This window comes from Macaca fascicularis, chromosome 11 (genome assembly GCF_037993035.2).
Source record: "Macaca fascicularis isolate 582-1 chromosome 11, T2T-MFA8v1.1".
NCBI classification, from domain to species: domain Eukaryota; kingdom Metazoa; phylum Chordata; class Mammalia; order Primates; family Cercopithecidae; genus Macaca; species Macaca fascicularis.
In genome coordinates this window covers 132087746-132102900 of record NC_088385.1, presented here as the reverse complement: position 1 = coordinate 132102900, position 15155 = coordinate 132087746, and the positions used below count along the sequence as shown (strand labels likewise).

Genomic DNA, 15155 nt, shown 5'->3' with positions numbered 1-15155 from the left:
GAAAGAAAATATAAACTCTGACGGGTTGGGGGAGAAAGGTGAGGGACTCGGCAGGAAGCCAGAGCTGGAGAGGTCTGTTCAGGCCAACTTGACCTCCTCCTTGACCCCTTTGGCTTTTGGCTTCTCCTCCTTGGTTTTCTCCTCTTCTGTGACTTCTTTCTTCTCCTCTGGGTCTTTCTCTTTTTCATCCTCTGTTTTGACTCTCTTGGCTTTTTTGAAGTTGGAAGAGTTCTTGCGGCCCCCCCTCCCTCCTCTTCAGAATCGGAGAACTCTTCCTCACAGGCAGTTCGTTTGTCAGAGGAGCAGATCGAGATGCGCTGCTCAGGGTCTTCTTCGTCCTCGTCGCCGCTCTCCTCAGGGATTTTGTCCTCAGGAATCGCCTGCATTTGGACCTCGGGTGCATGCGGCAGCACTCTAAGGTTCTCAAACAGTCACTGTTTGATCTTCTCCGGGTACTCATTGGTGCTCTGGTTAGTCATATTGGAAGGACTGATGTGGAGCTTGAAATCTGGTCCAAAGTATTCAAAGTAGTCGTCGTACGGAAGCTCATTAGGGATCTCCGTATCCAGGGCCACAGCTGTCTCGTATGTCCAGCACCGGGCAACATTATAAATGGTGTAACCACCACCTCCCAGCATCAGCATAGGCAGGTTAAAGCTCTTGACAAGTTCCACACACTTGGCGTGCCCTTTGATGGTTAGACTGAAGCAACCTAACCGATCCCCAGATAGGGAGTCTGAGCCACACTGTAAGGCCACCCCACTAGGCTGGAACATCTCCATTACTTTGGACATGACCGGCTTGAAAATGATCTCACAGGACTCGTCCTCAATCCCGTCTCGGAGCAGGTAGTTAACAGCATAATACTTGCCTTTGCCAGCCCCGATATCCCATAGGTCCCCAGTTCCTGGGAAGTACTCTCCATACTTATGAAAGGACACAGTCATGACCCGGTCTGTGGTATAGAAGGCCTCTTCCACACCGTCGCCATGGTGAATATCAATGTCAATACACAGCACCCTCTGGTGATACTTTAGCAGTTCCAGGATGGCCAAGACGACATCATTGACGTCACAGAAGCCAGATGCCTCAGACTTCTTTGCATGGTGCAGGCCCCTAGCCCAACTCACAGCAATGTCCGTCTGCTGCTTATTAAGTTTCACAGCACTTGCCACAGAACCACCAGTAGACAACTGACAGAACTCAAACAGGCCATCGAATACCAGACAGTCCTCACCAATGTTGAATCTCTGCATCTGCTTGCTGTACTCCGACATGTTATCTGGACGGGTGGAGTGCAAGAATTTAATGTAGTCATTGCTGTGACTGCATGTCATCTCCTCAGCATTGGCTTTGTGAGGGCGATGGATTCCCATTTTTCGGTAGAGACCATAGTTGAGCAGCAAATTATGAGTCATGCGGATTCGGTGAGGCTTCACTGGGTGGCTTGTCCGTAGCAGTAATTTCCAACATCCCCGTCGTAATAGTAACAGACTTGGCCGGGCACGGTGGCTCAAGCCTGTAATCCCAGCACTTTGGGAGGCCGAGACGGGCGGATCACGAGGTCAGGAGATCGAGACCATCCTGGCTAACACGGTGAAACCCCGTCTCTACTAAAAAATACAAAAAACTAGCCGGGCGAGGTGGCGGGCGCCTGTAGTCCCAGCTACTCGGGAGGCTGAGGCAGGAGAATGGCGGGAACCCGGGAGGCGGAGCTTGCAGTGAGCTGAGATCCGGCCACTGCACTCCAGCCTGGGCGACAGCGCGAGACTCCGTCTCAAAAAAAAAAAAAAAATAGTAACAGACTTTCCTCCAGGTGCCCTGCATCTGTGCCATCTTGCTCGCCTGCCATCCCTAACGTCAGTCGGTCCATCCGCCCTCCTGCCCGCTGCTCCGCTCCTTGTTTGTTTTTTTGAGACAGAGTCTCGCTCTGTTACCAGGCTGGACTGCATTGGGGCAACCTTGGCTCACTGCAACCTCCGCCTCCCGGGTTCAAGCGATTCTCTTGCTTCAGCCTCCTGAGTAGCCGGGACTACAGGCACGTGCCACCACACCCAGCTAATTTTTATATTTTAAGTAGAGATGGGGTTTCACGATGTTGGCCAGGATGGTCTTGATCTCTTGTCCTTGTGATCCACCCGCCTCCGCCTCCCAAAGTGCTGGGATTACAGGGGTGAGCCACCGCGCCTGGTTTGTTGGTTGTTTTTTTGAAAGGATCTTACTCTGTCATTCAGGCTGGAGTGCAGTGGTGCAATCCTAGTTCACTGCAGCCTCCATCTCCTGGGTTCAAGTAATCCTTCTACCTCCCAAATAGCTGGGACTACAGGCACACTCCACCATACTGGGCTACAATTTTCAGTACAGCCAGCTCTTGCTATGTTGCCCAGGCTGGTCTTGAGCTCCTGAAGTATTTCATTCCTTCCTATGGCTGGATAATACCCCAGTGTATGGATAGACCACATTTTTATTTGTTTCCATCTTTTGGCTATTGTGAATAGAGCTGCTGTGAACATTTATATACAGGTTTTTGTGTGGATGCATATTTTCCATTCTCTTGAGTATATACCTAGGATTTAAAAAAAAAAAAAAAAAACACAAAAAAAACAAGAGCACCATTGCCTGGCCAATGTCATTTAGCTTTTATTTATTTATTTATTTTGAGACAAAACTGCATCTGCATGGCTGGTAGATACCTGAAAACATGCGCACACCCTAGAAAGTGGGCAGGAAAAAAGCAAAGAAATAATTCAGTTCTACTTCTTACCCAACAGATTTGGAAAAATTAAGAATCATGGCCATAGCCAGTGCTGAAAATATAAGGAAAAGAGCACCTTCACACATTGTTAGAGAATATGTAAGTTGCCACAGCCCTTAGAAAAAATCCAGCAATATTTATTTATTATTATTTTTTTTTCTGAGACGGAGTCTTGCTCTGTTGCCCAGGCTGGAATGTAGTGGTGCGATATCTGCTCACTGCAACCTCTGCCTCCCAAGTTCAAGTGATTCTCCTGCCTCAGCCTCCCGAGTAGCTGGGACTACAAGTGTGTGCCACCACACCCAGCTAATTTTTTGTATTTTTAGTAGAGATGAAGTTTCACCATGTTGGCTAGGCTGGTCTCAAACTCCTGACCTCAGGTGATGTGTGCACCTGGCCCTTCCAAAGTGCTGGGATTACAGGCATGAGCCACCATGCCTGGCCCAAAATCTAGCAATATTTAAAATAAACTAGGCATGGTGGTTTACGCCTGTAATCCCAGCACTTTAGAAGGCTGAGGTGAGAGAATCACTTAAGGCCAGGATTTCCAGACCAGCCTGTACAATATAGCGACACCCCTGTCTCTACAAAAAAAAAAAAAAAAGAAAGAAAAAGAAAAAGAAAGAAAGAAAGAAAAGAAAAATGTTTGCTGGAGGTGGTCAAGTATACCTGTAGTCTCAGCTGCTGGGAGGCTGAGGTGGGAGGATCACTTGAGCCCAGGATTTGGAGGCTGCAGTGAACTATGATCGCAACACTGCATTCCAGCCTGGGCGACAGAGAAAGAAGCACGTTTTGAAAAGTATCCATGCCCTTTGACCCTGCATTGCTCCCTGTAGAAATCTGTCCCATCGAGATACCGGCGCCAGAAGGCAAGGAAAGTGCATGTACCAGATGACTGACTACAACACTTCAGTGAGAGGAAACAAAATTACCCGGACCGCTAGGAGGAATGGTAATAAAGCATGCTACCCCTGCGTTAGGAAATACTATGCAACCACGTCCAGAATTTGTCATGAACTCCATAATGCTCCCACCTACTCTGCCGCACCTCTGGAGGAAGTACCCATCAGCTCTCCGGGCGGTGGCTGCACCTCCTTCCCTGTCTCCCCACATCCACCCACGCCCAGGGTGTATTCTCCGCATGGCAGCCAGAGGGAGCCTTTTCAAACCTAAATCTGGTCTGTTACCCTGCGTCAGGCCTCCCAGTGTCTTCGAAGGTAAAGTTCATCCTCATTCACTAAGCTCTGGGGCGGGGCTTTCCTCCTGCCCCTTCAACACAGAGCGCCCTTTCTCCAGCCTCAGGGCCTGGGCACCTGCTGTTTCCTCCGCTACACGCATTGTTTCTGCAGGGGACTCCCCTGGCAGCTAATCTAAAGCAGCCCCCACTCATGCACCCCTGAGTTTCCATCTCATCGTTATTCTGTCTTCATAAAACGTATCGCTACTTGCTTATTGTTAAGTCTCCGGGACTAGACTATAAAGTCCAAGAAGGCTGAGAAAGCTTGCCTGGCCTGTCTTATCCAGGGATACCAGGGAACGTACACTTTACCCGGCACACAGTAGGTGTCGACGCGTGCACAGAACCTGACATGAGGCCCCCAGGAGTTAATGAATGGTCAATTGCAGAACCTTTCTAAGGAATCCAGTGCTTTTCTATCTGTTTGATGAAACAAATAACTGGGAGTGTTCGTTTCAAATGGCATATTGCCGGCCCCATGGCCGACCTACTGAACGCGGATCTCTGGTGGAGGGGCCCAAGGAATTTGTGATTGCGGGCAGGGATGTACGCTGGCGCAAAGCTTTCTTCGCAGGCAGGTTGATGGGGCTCCCTGGGTCCTCTTTTCCAGTCTTCCTTTCTGTGTGACTGTAATTTGCAGGAAAAAGGTAGAAAGAAAACCCTGGAGATGCCGGGGATTGAACCCGGGGCCTCATACATGCAAAGCATGCGCTCTACCACTGAGCTACATCCCCTTGCCTCGCAAGTTGCTTTTCTGGGAATGGTGATACAGAGAGTGCCCTTCCCTTTGCTAGTTCAGGTGTCTCAGCTTCCGAACGTACAGTGCCTCCAGCCACTCAAAGGGGCCTCTGCCCGCTCTGGGAAAGCTCGGAGGCCAGGGCGCCCGGCGCCGAGCCCGGATGACCCGCAAAGGGTAGGAACGACAGCGGGAGAAGGCTACAGTCTTAGAGACTGAGTTGCAGAAAATTGCGTATGGCTTGTCCTCGTTAGTATAGTGGTGAGTATCCCCGCCTGTCACGCGGGAGACCGGGGTTCGATTCCCCGACGGGGAGGCTACCAGAATCGACCTTTTGAAATACAGAAGGGGAAACCTTGCTGGCAATGCTTTGCATTGTTCAAAAATATACTGAATAGGTATACGAGGATGTGCACGTCGCAGGTGTGCCCGCAACACTGTGAATTAGGGCCCTTTCGAGGATTCATTGCCTTCCAAGGAGAGGTGGGGGGAAGAAAAAAGGGGGTGCTCAGCAGTGGGCACAATAGGTTCATTTTTATGTCAAAAATTATAGATATGCGCACAAATGTGTGAGTATTTTCATGTTTCTGATTGGCGTCATGGTAACAACAGCAGCAGCAGCAGCCGCCAACAATATACAGTTCTTAACATGTGCGGGGCAGTATTGGTAAGCGCTTTAGTGTTCACGCATTACATCCTCAAGCATCCTACCAACGTGCCGTTTTCTCCACATCAGACTGATGAAATACAAGCACAGACAGAGGCTCCGTGGCCCGCCCAAAGTCTCATCAGTCACAATCAACTGTAGACATAGGGGGCCTTTGGGGAGAAGGACTCGGGTGGTGGATGGGAGTAACTCTTTGACCTTCCATTTCTGTACCTTTCTGGACTTTTGGAATTCTATTTTTTTCTCCCTTCTTGTTTTTCTCTCTTATTCGATTTTTATCAGAATGATACATAGAATTTTTAAAAGTCAGATACAACTACTTTTGAAAATAAATGCTTATTCCCCGATGTCTCAGATAAGAATTACAAATTAGACAAAAAGTGTCCTCAGCAAGGCGACTTTTACTTTCTGCAGAAAGGGTGGTGCCCGTCAGCAATTCTGCCACGAGCATACACAAAGTAAAAGAGACATAAGAATATTTATTCCTTATGCATGAGGTCCCTATTGCTGTGTTTTGACTTCGCTGACTGGAGGCAGACCTCACAATTTAAACTAAAACCCGATTAGCTAACAGTTCAAAACTTTTTAAAATACATAAAGGCAGTGAGGAACAAAGGAAAAAAGGATGTTGCTTAGAAAGGACTTAGAAAAGTAATAATATTCCTAAACAAGGGAGAAGTGTAGGCTGCAAGCTGGGACATGCCTGGGCACGTCCAGCACGAATATTTTGACAAAGGTACAAGGACATAGAATGTACTACGTGCCTGTGAGCATGTTTAACATGGATACTAAAGTCAGAGTGGGCTTATTCTGTTACATTTGCTACCTAAGGCTTAACAGATAGTTATTACTATAAAATAAGAAACTTGAAGAAAGTTAGTTTTGAGAAAAGATATCAGTAACATTTATGATTCAAAGGGGAAGCTTTGAAGAGGAACTTTTTTTTTTTTTTTTTTTTTTGAGACGGAGTCTCGCTCTGTCGCCCAGGCTGGAGTGCAGTGGCGCGATCTCGGCTCACTGCAAGCTCCGCCTCCCGGGTTCACGCCATTCTCCTGGCTCAGCCTCCCGAGTAGCTGGGACTATAGGCGCCCACAACCGCGCCCGGCTAATTTTTTGTATTTTTAGTAGAGACGGGGTTTCACCGTGGTCTCGATCTCCTGACCTTGTGATCCGCCCGCCTCGGCCTCCCAAAGTGCTGGGATTACAGGCGTGAGCCACCGCGCCCGGCAGGAACTTTTGCTTTCTACAATTCCTTCCCTTTTAATTTTTATGATGTTTCCTTTTTAAACTGTTTTAGTATGTTTTGGCTTAATTGTTCTACTTGAGCTTTTAAGAGGAGAAGTCTGTTAGAATAAGGTGGGGGAGAGTTAACATAGGTTTTAGTAGTTTTGGTAAGAACTGTCATTATTAATTTTGTCATTAGCTTCCGGAGGCATGGTATAATATAACATCTGAGAAGGAGAAGTATACCTAATACAGTAGTAATAGAAGTGAGAATTGAGGTCATAGTTTCCTTCCATTGACCAAACCATCCTCCTAGCCAATTTGAAATAGGGTTATTAATTCTAGAATTTCTAGTTAGCTCTTTAGATAAAGCAGTGAGACCTTATAAGGTTCTGGTTATACTTCCGTTAGGAGTAGTGTTATCTGGGATGAAGGTTGTACACAACATTGGGTTTTAATTATAACACAAGCACCACCTTTCTCAGTTAATACTGTATTTAAAGTCATTTTATTTTCCTAGACCATTTTACTAGTGGATCGTAACTGTTCTGCTATTCCTTTAATAGCATCTTTAAGTATAGTTAATAAATTGCTGTTGATAGTAATAAATATAGTTTATGCAATACACATTCTTATTAATTGTTATTTGTGGGAGAAGGGATTTGAACCTCACAGCTATCTGATTTCTAGCTTTGAATTTATCTGGTATACCTCGTGGAATGTCAGTTGTATTTAAATAAACATGGGGGTCAAAGGACCTAAGAGAGCCTAAGAGAGGCTTCTCTTGTTTTACGATGTCGTGCTTGTTTGTTTTGTTTTGTTTTGTTTTGTTTCTGGTTCATGAAATGCCAGGGTAAAAGGGATAGCTAACTGAACTAGAGCACAAGTACCACTCCAATTATTTGGCAGAGTGTCCAGTAAAGGTTCTCACAATACCACCATACACCCACTCCGGGATGAATAAGGGCTGACTGACAGGTCCGCTCTTGGAAGTGCCTGACCTCCTGGATGAATAAGGGCTGACTGACAGGTCCGCTCTTGGAAGTGCCTGACCTCCTGACCTCACTGCATTCTGTTAAGTTTCTTTCTTTTTTTTTTTTTGAAACGGAGTATCGCTCTGTTGCCCAGGCTGGAGTGCACTGGCGTGATCTCGACTCACTGCAAGCTCCGCCTCCCGGGTTCTCGCCATTCTCCTGGCTCAGCCTCCCGAGTAGCTGGGACTACAGGCGCCCGCCACCTCGCCTGGCTAGTTTTTTATATTTTTTTTAGTAGAGACGGGGTTTCACCGGGTTAGCCAGGATGGTCTCGATCTCCTGACCTCGTGATGCGCCCGCCTCGGCCTCCCAAAGTGCTGGGATTACAGGCGTGAGCCACCGAGCCCGGCCGTTTCCTTGGCTTTTAAAATAAAAATTAGGTTGATGTCCTGGAACATGGACAATGGCTATTTCTTCCGGTAACTGAAGATTATTAAGAACATCAACAACTAGTGTTTCATGAGCAAGTTCCTTACCTTTGCTGTTAATTAGTTCTCGCTCAGCCTAAAATTTTCCAAATGTATGAGACACCCTGAAGGCATATTTAGAGTCAGTATAGATGGTTCCTACCTGGTTCTGTAAATATTTTAGGGCCTAACTACGTGCGAGTAACTTGCAAGCTTGAGCAGACCAACTATTTGGTAATCTTCCTGATTTTACTTTTTTAAATGTCTCTTTATCAACTACAGCATATCCATTATGTTGTGTCCTTTCAATCATCTAGGAGGAGCCAGGGTGGTCTTAAACTCCTGAGCTCAAGCAATCCCTCTGCCTTAGCCTCCCAAAGTGCTAGGATTACAGGTGTGAGCCACCACCTCGCCCAGCCTAATATCTTTATTATAGAAATAATTTTTTAAATCACTAAGAAAAATCCAAAAATATCAATAGATCACAATCAACAGGTAATGAATTTACAGAAGAGGAAAAATGATTCATTAATAAAACTTACAGAAAAGATTGGCCCTTAGAAGTATTTAAATAAACGAAAGTAAAACGCAAGTTACTACTTTCAACCCATGATGTGAAAGTTGTCAGAATCAAAATGAAGTCATGGATTTTAAGTAAATAAATAAAGGCCGGGCGCGGTGGCTCACGCCTGTAATCCCAGCACTTTGGGAGGCCGAGGCGGGCAGATCACGAGGTCAGGAGATCGAGACCATCCTGGTCTAACACGGTGAAACCCCGTCTCTACTAAAAATACAAAAAACTAGCCAGGCGTGGTGGCGGGCGCCGGTAGTCCCAGCTACTCGGGAGGCTGAGGCAGGAGAATGGCGTGAACCCGGGAGGCGGAGCTTGCAGGGAGCTGCTTTCCGGCCGAAGCGTCCTCCCGCAGGCCCTGGCGGGGTCAACATTCCTGCCACGCCTCGCGCTGCTTGCGGAGTTGCACCCAGGGGATGACCTTTTTCCTTTGCGCAAAGAAGGGGGCTTGAGAAACCCGAGCTCTGAGCCAGGTGGGATTCATTCATTCATGCATGCATGCATTCATTCATTCATTCAGTCAGTCAATCAGTCAACAAATATTTGTCAAGTCCCTACAACATGCTAGGTACTGTTCTAGGTACTGTTCTAGGTACTGAGGGACAGAGCGGTGCCGGAGGTAGACGAGGTTCCTGCTCCTCTTGCGTTTGTCATGCTAGCTGGGGAGACAGACAAGGAAAATGATAACGTTAACAATAAATAGTAAGTCCTGGGCCTTGTCGGGAGATATAATCAGAGAAGGCTTCTCGGAGGTCGTGGCCTTGCCAGACAAGAAGACCACCGCAAGCGGTCCCTATTGAACCTGCCTTCTCAGCTTCGGTGCCAAAGACCCGGGGCGGCGAAACGACCAGGAGGATAAAAGAACAATCTAGCTACAGCGGATGCCGAAATAGCTCAGTTGGGAGAGCGTTAGACTGAAGATCTAAAGGTCCCTGGTTCGATCCCGGGTTTCGGCAGTTTAGCTTTTCCTTCCTGGTGGGGGGAAAAGGAGGTGCATACACGGAGCCCATTCTTTACAATTAATTAAAGGCTTTTACTTTCTATATATATATATATATATTTTTTTTTTTTTTTTGAGACGGAGTCTTGCTCCGTCGCCCAGGCTGGAGTGCAGTGGCCGGATCTCAGCTCACTGCAAGCTCCGCCTCCCGGGTTCACGCCTTTCTCCTGCCTCAGCCTCCCAAGTAGCTGGGACTACAGGCGCCCGCCACCTCGCCCGGCTAGTTTTTTGTATTTTTTAGTAGAGATGGGGTTTCACCGTGTTAGCCACTCACCGTTTGGGTAAATCAAATAAGGTCAAGTTTTTCCCGTCTCCACCTCCTTCATGTCTCAAATGCACTTGCTGATGCCTGTTTGTTCATTTTTGCTTTCTGTTTTTTAATGTCTGCTTTCTGAACTCTCGTGGCAAAATCAAAGACTGAGCAGGAAACGATCGCCTTAAAATGGCATCAAGTCAAGTCGGACCTGTTGTTTTGTGGGAAATACAAAATATTTAATTCTTTGGAACCTGTTTGGGGAAAGCTACATTTACTTTAAGAGAGTGACTTGAAGTCAGCTTTTCATGGGCGGTCCTCGTTAGTATAGTGGTGAGTATCCCCGCCTGTCACGCGGGAGACCGGGGTTCGATTCCCCGACGGGGAGGCTGGTAACGTTTTTACCGTTCCTCTATATTTTTCCTCACTCTTCCTAAGAATAAACCCTGCAGGTAAACGGGAATCTGATTCTGTGGTTGTCTGTGGCCTTGCTGTGTGTCACACGGTTACGGAAAAGCAAGAAAAAGGCAGTGCTCGCATGAGGAAGTGTTCATCCATTTCTTTTTTTTTTCTGAGTTGGAGTCTCGCTCTGCCGCCAGGCTGGAGTGCAGTGGCGCAATCTCCTCCTCCTCTGTCTCCTGGGTTCAAGCGATTCGCCTTCCTCAGCCTCCCAAGTAGCTGGGATTACAGGCGCGCGCCACCAGGCCCGGCTAATTTTTGTATATTTAGTAGAGATGGGGTTTCACCGTTTTGAAACAGGGGTTTCACGCCTACAATCCCAGAACTTTGGGAGGCCGAGGTGGGCGGATCACCTGAGGTCGGGAGTTCGAGACCAGACCGACCCACACGGAGAAACCCCATCTCGACTAAAGATACAAAATTAGCTGGGCTTGGTGGCACATGCCTATAATCCCAGCTACTCGGGGGCTGAGGCAGGAGAATCGCTTGCACCTGGGAGGTGGAGGTTGCGGTGAGCCAAGATCACGCCATTGCACTCCAGCCTGGGCAACAAGAACAAAACTCCGTCTCAACAAAAAGGAAGAAGAATTGGCAGCGGGGCACGGTGGCTCACGCCTGTAATCCCAGCACTTTGGGAGGCCGAGGCGGGTGGATCACCTGAGGTCGGGAGTTTGAGAACAGCCTGACCAACATGGAGAAACCCCGTCTCTACCAAAAAATACAAAATTAGCTGGATACAAAATTAGCTGGGCGTGGTGGCGCATGCCTGTAATCCTAGCTACTCGGGAGGATGAGGCAGGAGAATCGCCTGAACCTGGCAGGCAGAGGTTGCAGTGAGCAGAGATCGCGCCATTGCACTCCAGCCTGGGCAACAAGAGCGACGCTCCACCTCAAAAAATAAAGAATTAGAAGATCTAAATAGCATTCTAGGCAGAGCGAACAGCAAGTACAAAGGCCCTGAGCTGGGAAGAAACAGTGAGGAGGCTGGTGTGGCAGGAAGAGGAGAGGAAGGAGGGAGGAGAGGGCAGCAGGAGGTGAAGTCAGAGCGGCCCTCAGAGGACAGATTACATCATACCTTGAAGGGATACAGAGGGCAGGAGGCATGGGTTTGATTCTGAGAGTTTCATGCAGAGAGAAATATTCAGATTTGTTCTGAGCAGTGCCCTCTGGCAGCCAGGTGGGTGGGCACAAGAGGAAGCAGGGGCACCTGCGGACTGAATACAACCTGTGGGCTTGCTCCTCAACCACGTCCAAAATGATGCCACCTATGGCGCCATCCTGCTCTTCTGCTGCCAGGGTCTCTCCCCCGTGGCTCCTACTTAGGCTGGGGGAATGAGGTCAGAGGATGGTTTGCACGGTGCTCCCCATTCCTCACCTCCCCACTGCCCTCTTGCTCTCCCCCATCTCCCCAAAACGGGTCAGCAAAGCACCACGCCGGGCTGAATAGAAGAGGCAACTGCCCTCCAGTAGAGTTCTATGATAATAACACGTTTATAACAGCCAGACCCACATTTCACAGTCCCTGCTTTCTATTTACTTATTTATTTATTTGAGATGGAGTTTTGCTCTTGTTGCCCAGGCTGGAGTGCAGTAGTGCGACCTCGGCTTACTGCAACCTCCACCTCCTGTGTTCAAGCGATTCTCCTGCCTCAGTCTCCTGAGTAGCTGGGATTACAGGCACGCGCCACCATGCCCCGCTATTTTTTTGTGTTTTTAATAGAGACGGGGTTTCCTCATGTTGGCCAGGCTGGTCTCGAATTTCTGACCTCAGGTGATCCACCCACCTCGGCCTCCCAAAGTGCAGGGATTACAGTTGTGAGCCACTGCGCCTGGCCTTATTTATTTATTTAATTTTTGAGACAGGGTCTTGCTCTGTCGCCTAGGCTGGAGGGCAGTGGCGCAATCTCAGCTCACTTTAGTCTTGACCTCCCAGACTCAAGAGATCCTCCTGCCTCAGCCTCCTGAGTGGGGGTGGGGTGGGGTGTCTCACTGTGTTTCCCTGGCAGGTCTTGAACGCCTGGGCTCCAGCAATCCTCCCACCTCGGCTTCCTTAAGCACTGGGATTACAGACCTGAGCCACTGCACCCGGCCCAGAGCCTGTGCTTTCTACCAGACACTATTATACATGTTTTATGTGTAACTCACTAAATTGTCACAACCACCAGATGAGGTAGGTACCTTCAAATCTCTATTTCACACATGAGGCCCAGAGGTTAGGTGATGCAATCACAGCTGATATATCCAGCACTTCCTTCCCCAAGTCTACTAACTTTTCTGACAATTCCGCATGGCCTTTGGCGAGGAAGAGTCACAGGTGCCAGCAACGGTCAGGGAACTATGGAGAACGAGGTGGCAGGACATTTTTGAGGCAAGTTTTCCGTATCACAGTAAGTGTCTATTTCCAGCCAAGAAATATCAAGGCTGATGGAAAAAGGTATAGCCTTCAGTTTCCTGCCCTCTCCTAGCTTCTCACCCACTCTTTTCCCAAGGAATGGCTTTGTGATGACCTGAAGGACACTAAACATTGTGGCTTCTCTCCTCTGGTGTGCTTAAGAAACTCTCTGGAAAAGAGAGATGCAAATTCACAGTTAAAGAATGGATCTTAGGGCCGGGCACGGTGGCTCACTCCTGTAATCCCAGGATTTTGGGAGGCGGGAGGCGGGAGGCGGGAGGCGGGAGGCGGGAGGTGGGAGGAGGGGGTGGGCGGGCGGTGCGGGTCACGAGCTCAGGAGTTCAAGACCAGCCTGACCAACATGGTGAAACCCCGTCTCTACTAAAAAATGCAAAAATTAGCTGGGCATAGTGGTGCACTCCTGTAATCCCAGCTACTCAGGAGCCTGAGGCAGGAGAATTGCTTGAACCCGGGAGGCGGTGGCTGGCTTCAGTGAGCCAAGATTCTGCCACTGCACTCCAGCCTGAGTGACAGACTTAGTCTCAAAAAAAAAAAAGAATGTCTCTTTTCGGTGGGCAATTGTAACGCGACTCCTTCCTCCGAGCCGAAGCCCTCGTTCCGGGAAGTGGATCTGTTTCTTTTCAGTTTGCTCATTTTTATGTTCAGAACGGTCTGTCTCCCAGGCTGGAGTGCTGTGGGGTGCTCTTGACTTACTGCAACCACTGCTTCCTGGGCTCCAAAAATCCTCTCGCCTTAACCTCCCGAGTAGCTGGGACAACAAGCGCTCGCCACCATATCTGGCTAAGTTTTTGTATTTTTGGTAGAGACAGGGTTCGCGCCATGTTGGCCAGGCTGGTCTCAAACTCCTGACCTCAAGTGATCCGCCAACCTCAACCTCTCAAAGTGCTGGGATTACAGGCACGGCCATAATAGTTATTTTGGGAGGGAAAAAAAAGTCTTCCAGCTGATATGCAAACCTCAAAGTCACTGAAGGTTGGTACGGTTTTAAAGGATGAGAAATCAGAGGTTTCTGGGTGAAGGTACAATCAAGCCAATGCCCTTATTTATTGGAAAGAAACTCAATTTTCCTTCTCTTCTCTTCTCTTTTGTCTGTGAAGAGGAACATTTAAGAACGGGTCAGTTTTCATTTGTTCCTTGGTTCCGGTATCCACTAGAATTGTATTTGCAAGGTTATGAAGAGCTGACCTACTTGGGAAACATAAAACAATTATCTTGTTGTTGTTGTGGTTTCGCTAAACTCTAACACTCAGTTAAACACACAAAAGTTTAATGTAGAAAATAACCTTGGCTGGGCACAGTGGCTCACGCCTGTAATCCCAGCACTCTGGGAGGCCAAGGCAAGTGGATCACCTGAGGTCAGGAGTTCAAGACCAGCCTGGCCAACATGCGGAAACCCCCATCTCTACTAAAAACACAGAAATTAGCAGGTGTGGTGGTGCACACCTGTAGTCCCAGCTACTCGGGAGGCCAAGGCACAAGAATCGCTTGGACCCACAAGGTGGACGTTGCAGTGAGCCGAGATCAGGCCACTGCACTCCAGCCCGGGCGACAGAGCGAAACTCTGTCTCAAAACAAACAAACCAACCAAAAACTAAAAGCCTCTTGCACTCCCATGTGTATTGCAGCTTTATTCACAAGTGCCTAGATGTGGAATCCACCCAAGTGTCCGTCAACAGACACATGGATAGAGAAAATGTGGTGTACATACACAATAGAATACTATTCGACCTTAAAAAAATACAAAACAAAATGAAATCCTGGCATTTTTCCTCTACAAAACAAAAACAAAAACATGCTTAAGTTTGGGGGACATTACATAAAGTGAAATGAGCCAAGCACAGAAAGATAAACACGGCATGATCTCACTCATATGCAGAAGCTGAAATAGTTGCTCTCACAAATAGAGAGTAGAATAGTGGTTACCGCAGGTGGTGAAGGTGGGGGAGGTGGGAATAGCCAAAGGTGGGTTACTGGATACAAAAGTACAGCGAAATAGGAGAATAAGTTCCAGTGTCCCTATAGGGTGAATACAACAACTTATTGTATGTTTTCAAATAGCTGGAAGCATGGATTTTTAATGTCTCCCAACACAAAGAAACGATACATGTTTGAAGGGATGGATGTGGTCATTGTCCTGACTTGAACATTACAAATTGTGTACATAGATCACAACATCACACCACACTTCATAAATATGCACAATTGTTATGTGTCAATTAAAACAGTAATAAAAGCCAAAAATAAAAATGAAACACGTGGAAACAGGAAAAACGCCTTTAAGTACAGAGTATAGCAAGGACTTCCAAAAGGAAGCATAGGAAAGGGAGGGGGATGTAGCTCAGTGGTAGAGCGCATGCTTTGCATGCATGAGGCCCCGGGTTCGATCCCCGGCATCTCCA

At 47.9% G+C, this 15155-nt stretch overlaps 5 non-coding genes and 1 pseudogene across 5 annotated transcripts; 4 read left to right on the top strand and 2 right to left on the bottom strand.

Moving 5' to 3' along the window:
- Positions 1–25: 25 nt before the first annotated feature.
- Positions 26–1282, bottom strand: LOC102125090 (histone deacetylase 1 pseudogene; annotated as a pseudogene).
- A 3372-nt stretch (positions 1283–4654) lies between these two features.
- On the bottom strand, positions 4655–4726 carry TRNAA-UGC (transfer RNA alanine (anticodon UGC)). The gene has a single exon. It is a non-coding gene; the product is annotated as a tRNA-Ala (tRNA).
- Positions 4727–4972: 246 nt separating this feature from the next.
- On the top strand, positions 4973–5044 carry TRNAD-GUC (transfer RNA aspartic acid (anticodon GUC)). Its single transcript has one exon. It is a non-coding gene; the product is annotated as a tRNA-Asp (tRNA).
- Positions 5045–9514: 4470 nt separating this feature from the next.
- TRNAF-GAA (transfer RNA phenylalanine (anticodon GAA)) lies at positions 9515–9587 on the top strand. The gene has a single exon. It is a non-coding gene; the product is annotated as a tRNA-Phe (tRNA).
- A 613-nt stretch (positions 9588–10200) lies between these two features.
- TRNAD-GUC (transfer RNA aspartic acid (anticodon GUC)) lies at positions 10201–10272 on the top strand. The gene has a single exon. It is a non-coding gene; the product is annotated as a tRNA-Asp (tRNA).
- A 4811-nt stretch (positions 10273–15083) lies between these two features.
- Positions 15084–15155, top strand: TRNAA-UGC (transfer RNA alanine (anticodon UGC)). Its single transcript has one exon. It is a non-coding gene; the product is annotated as a tRNA-Ala (tRNA).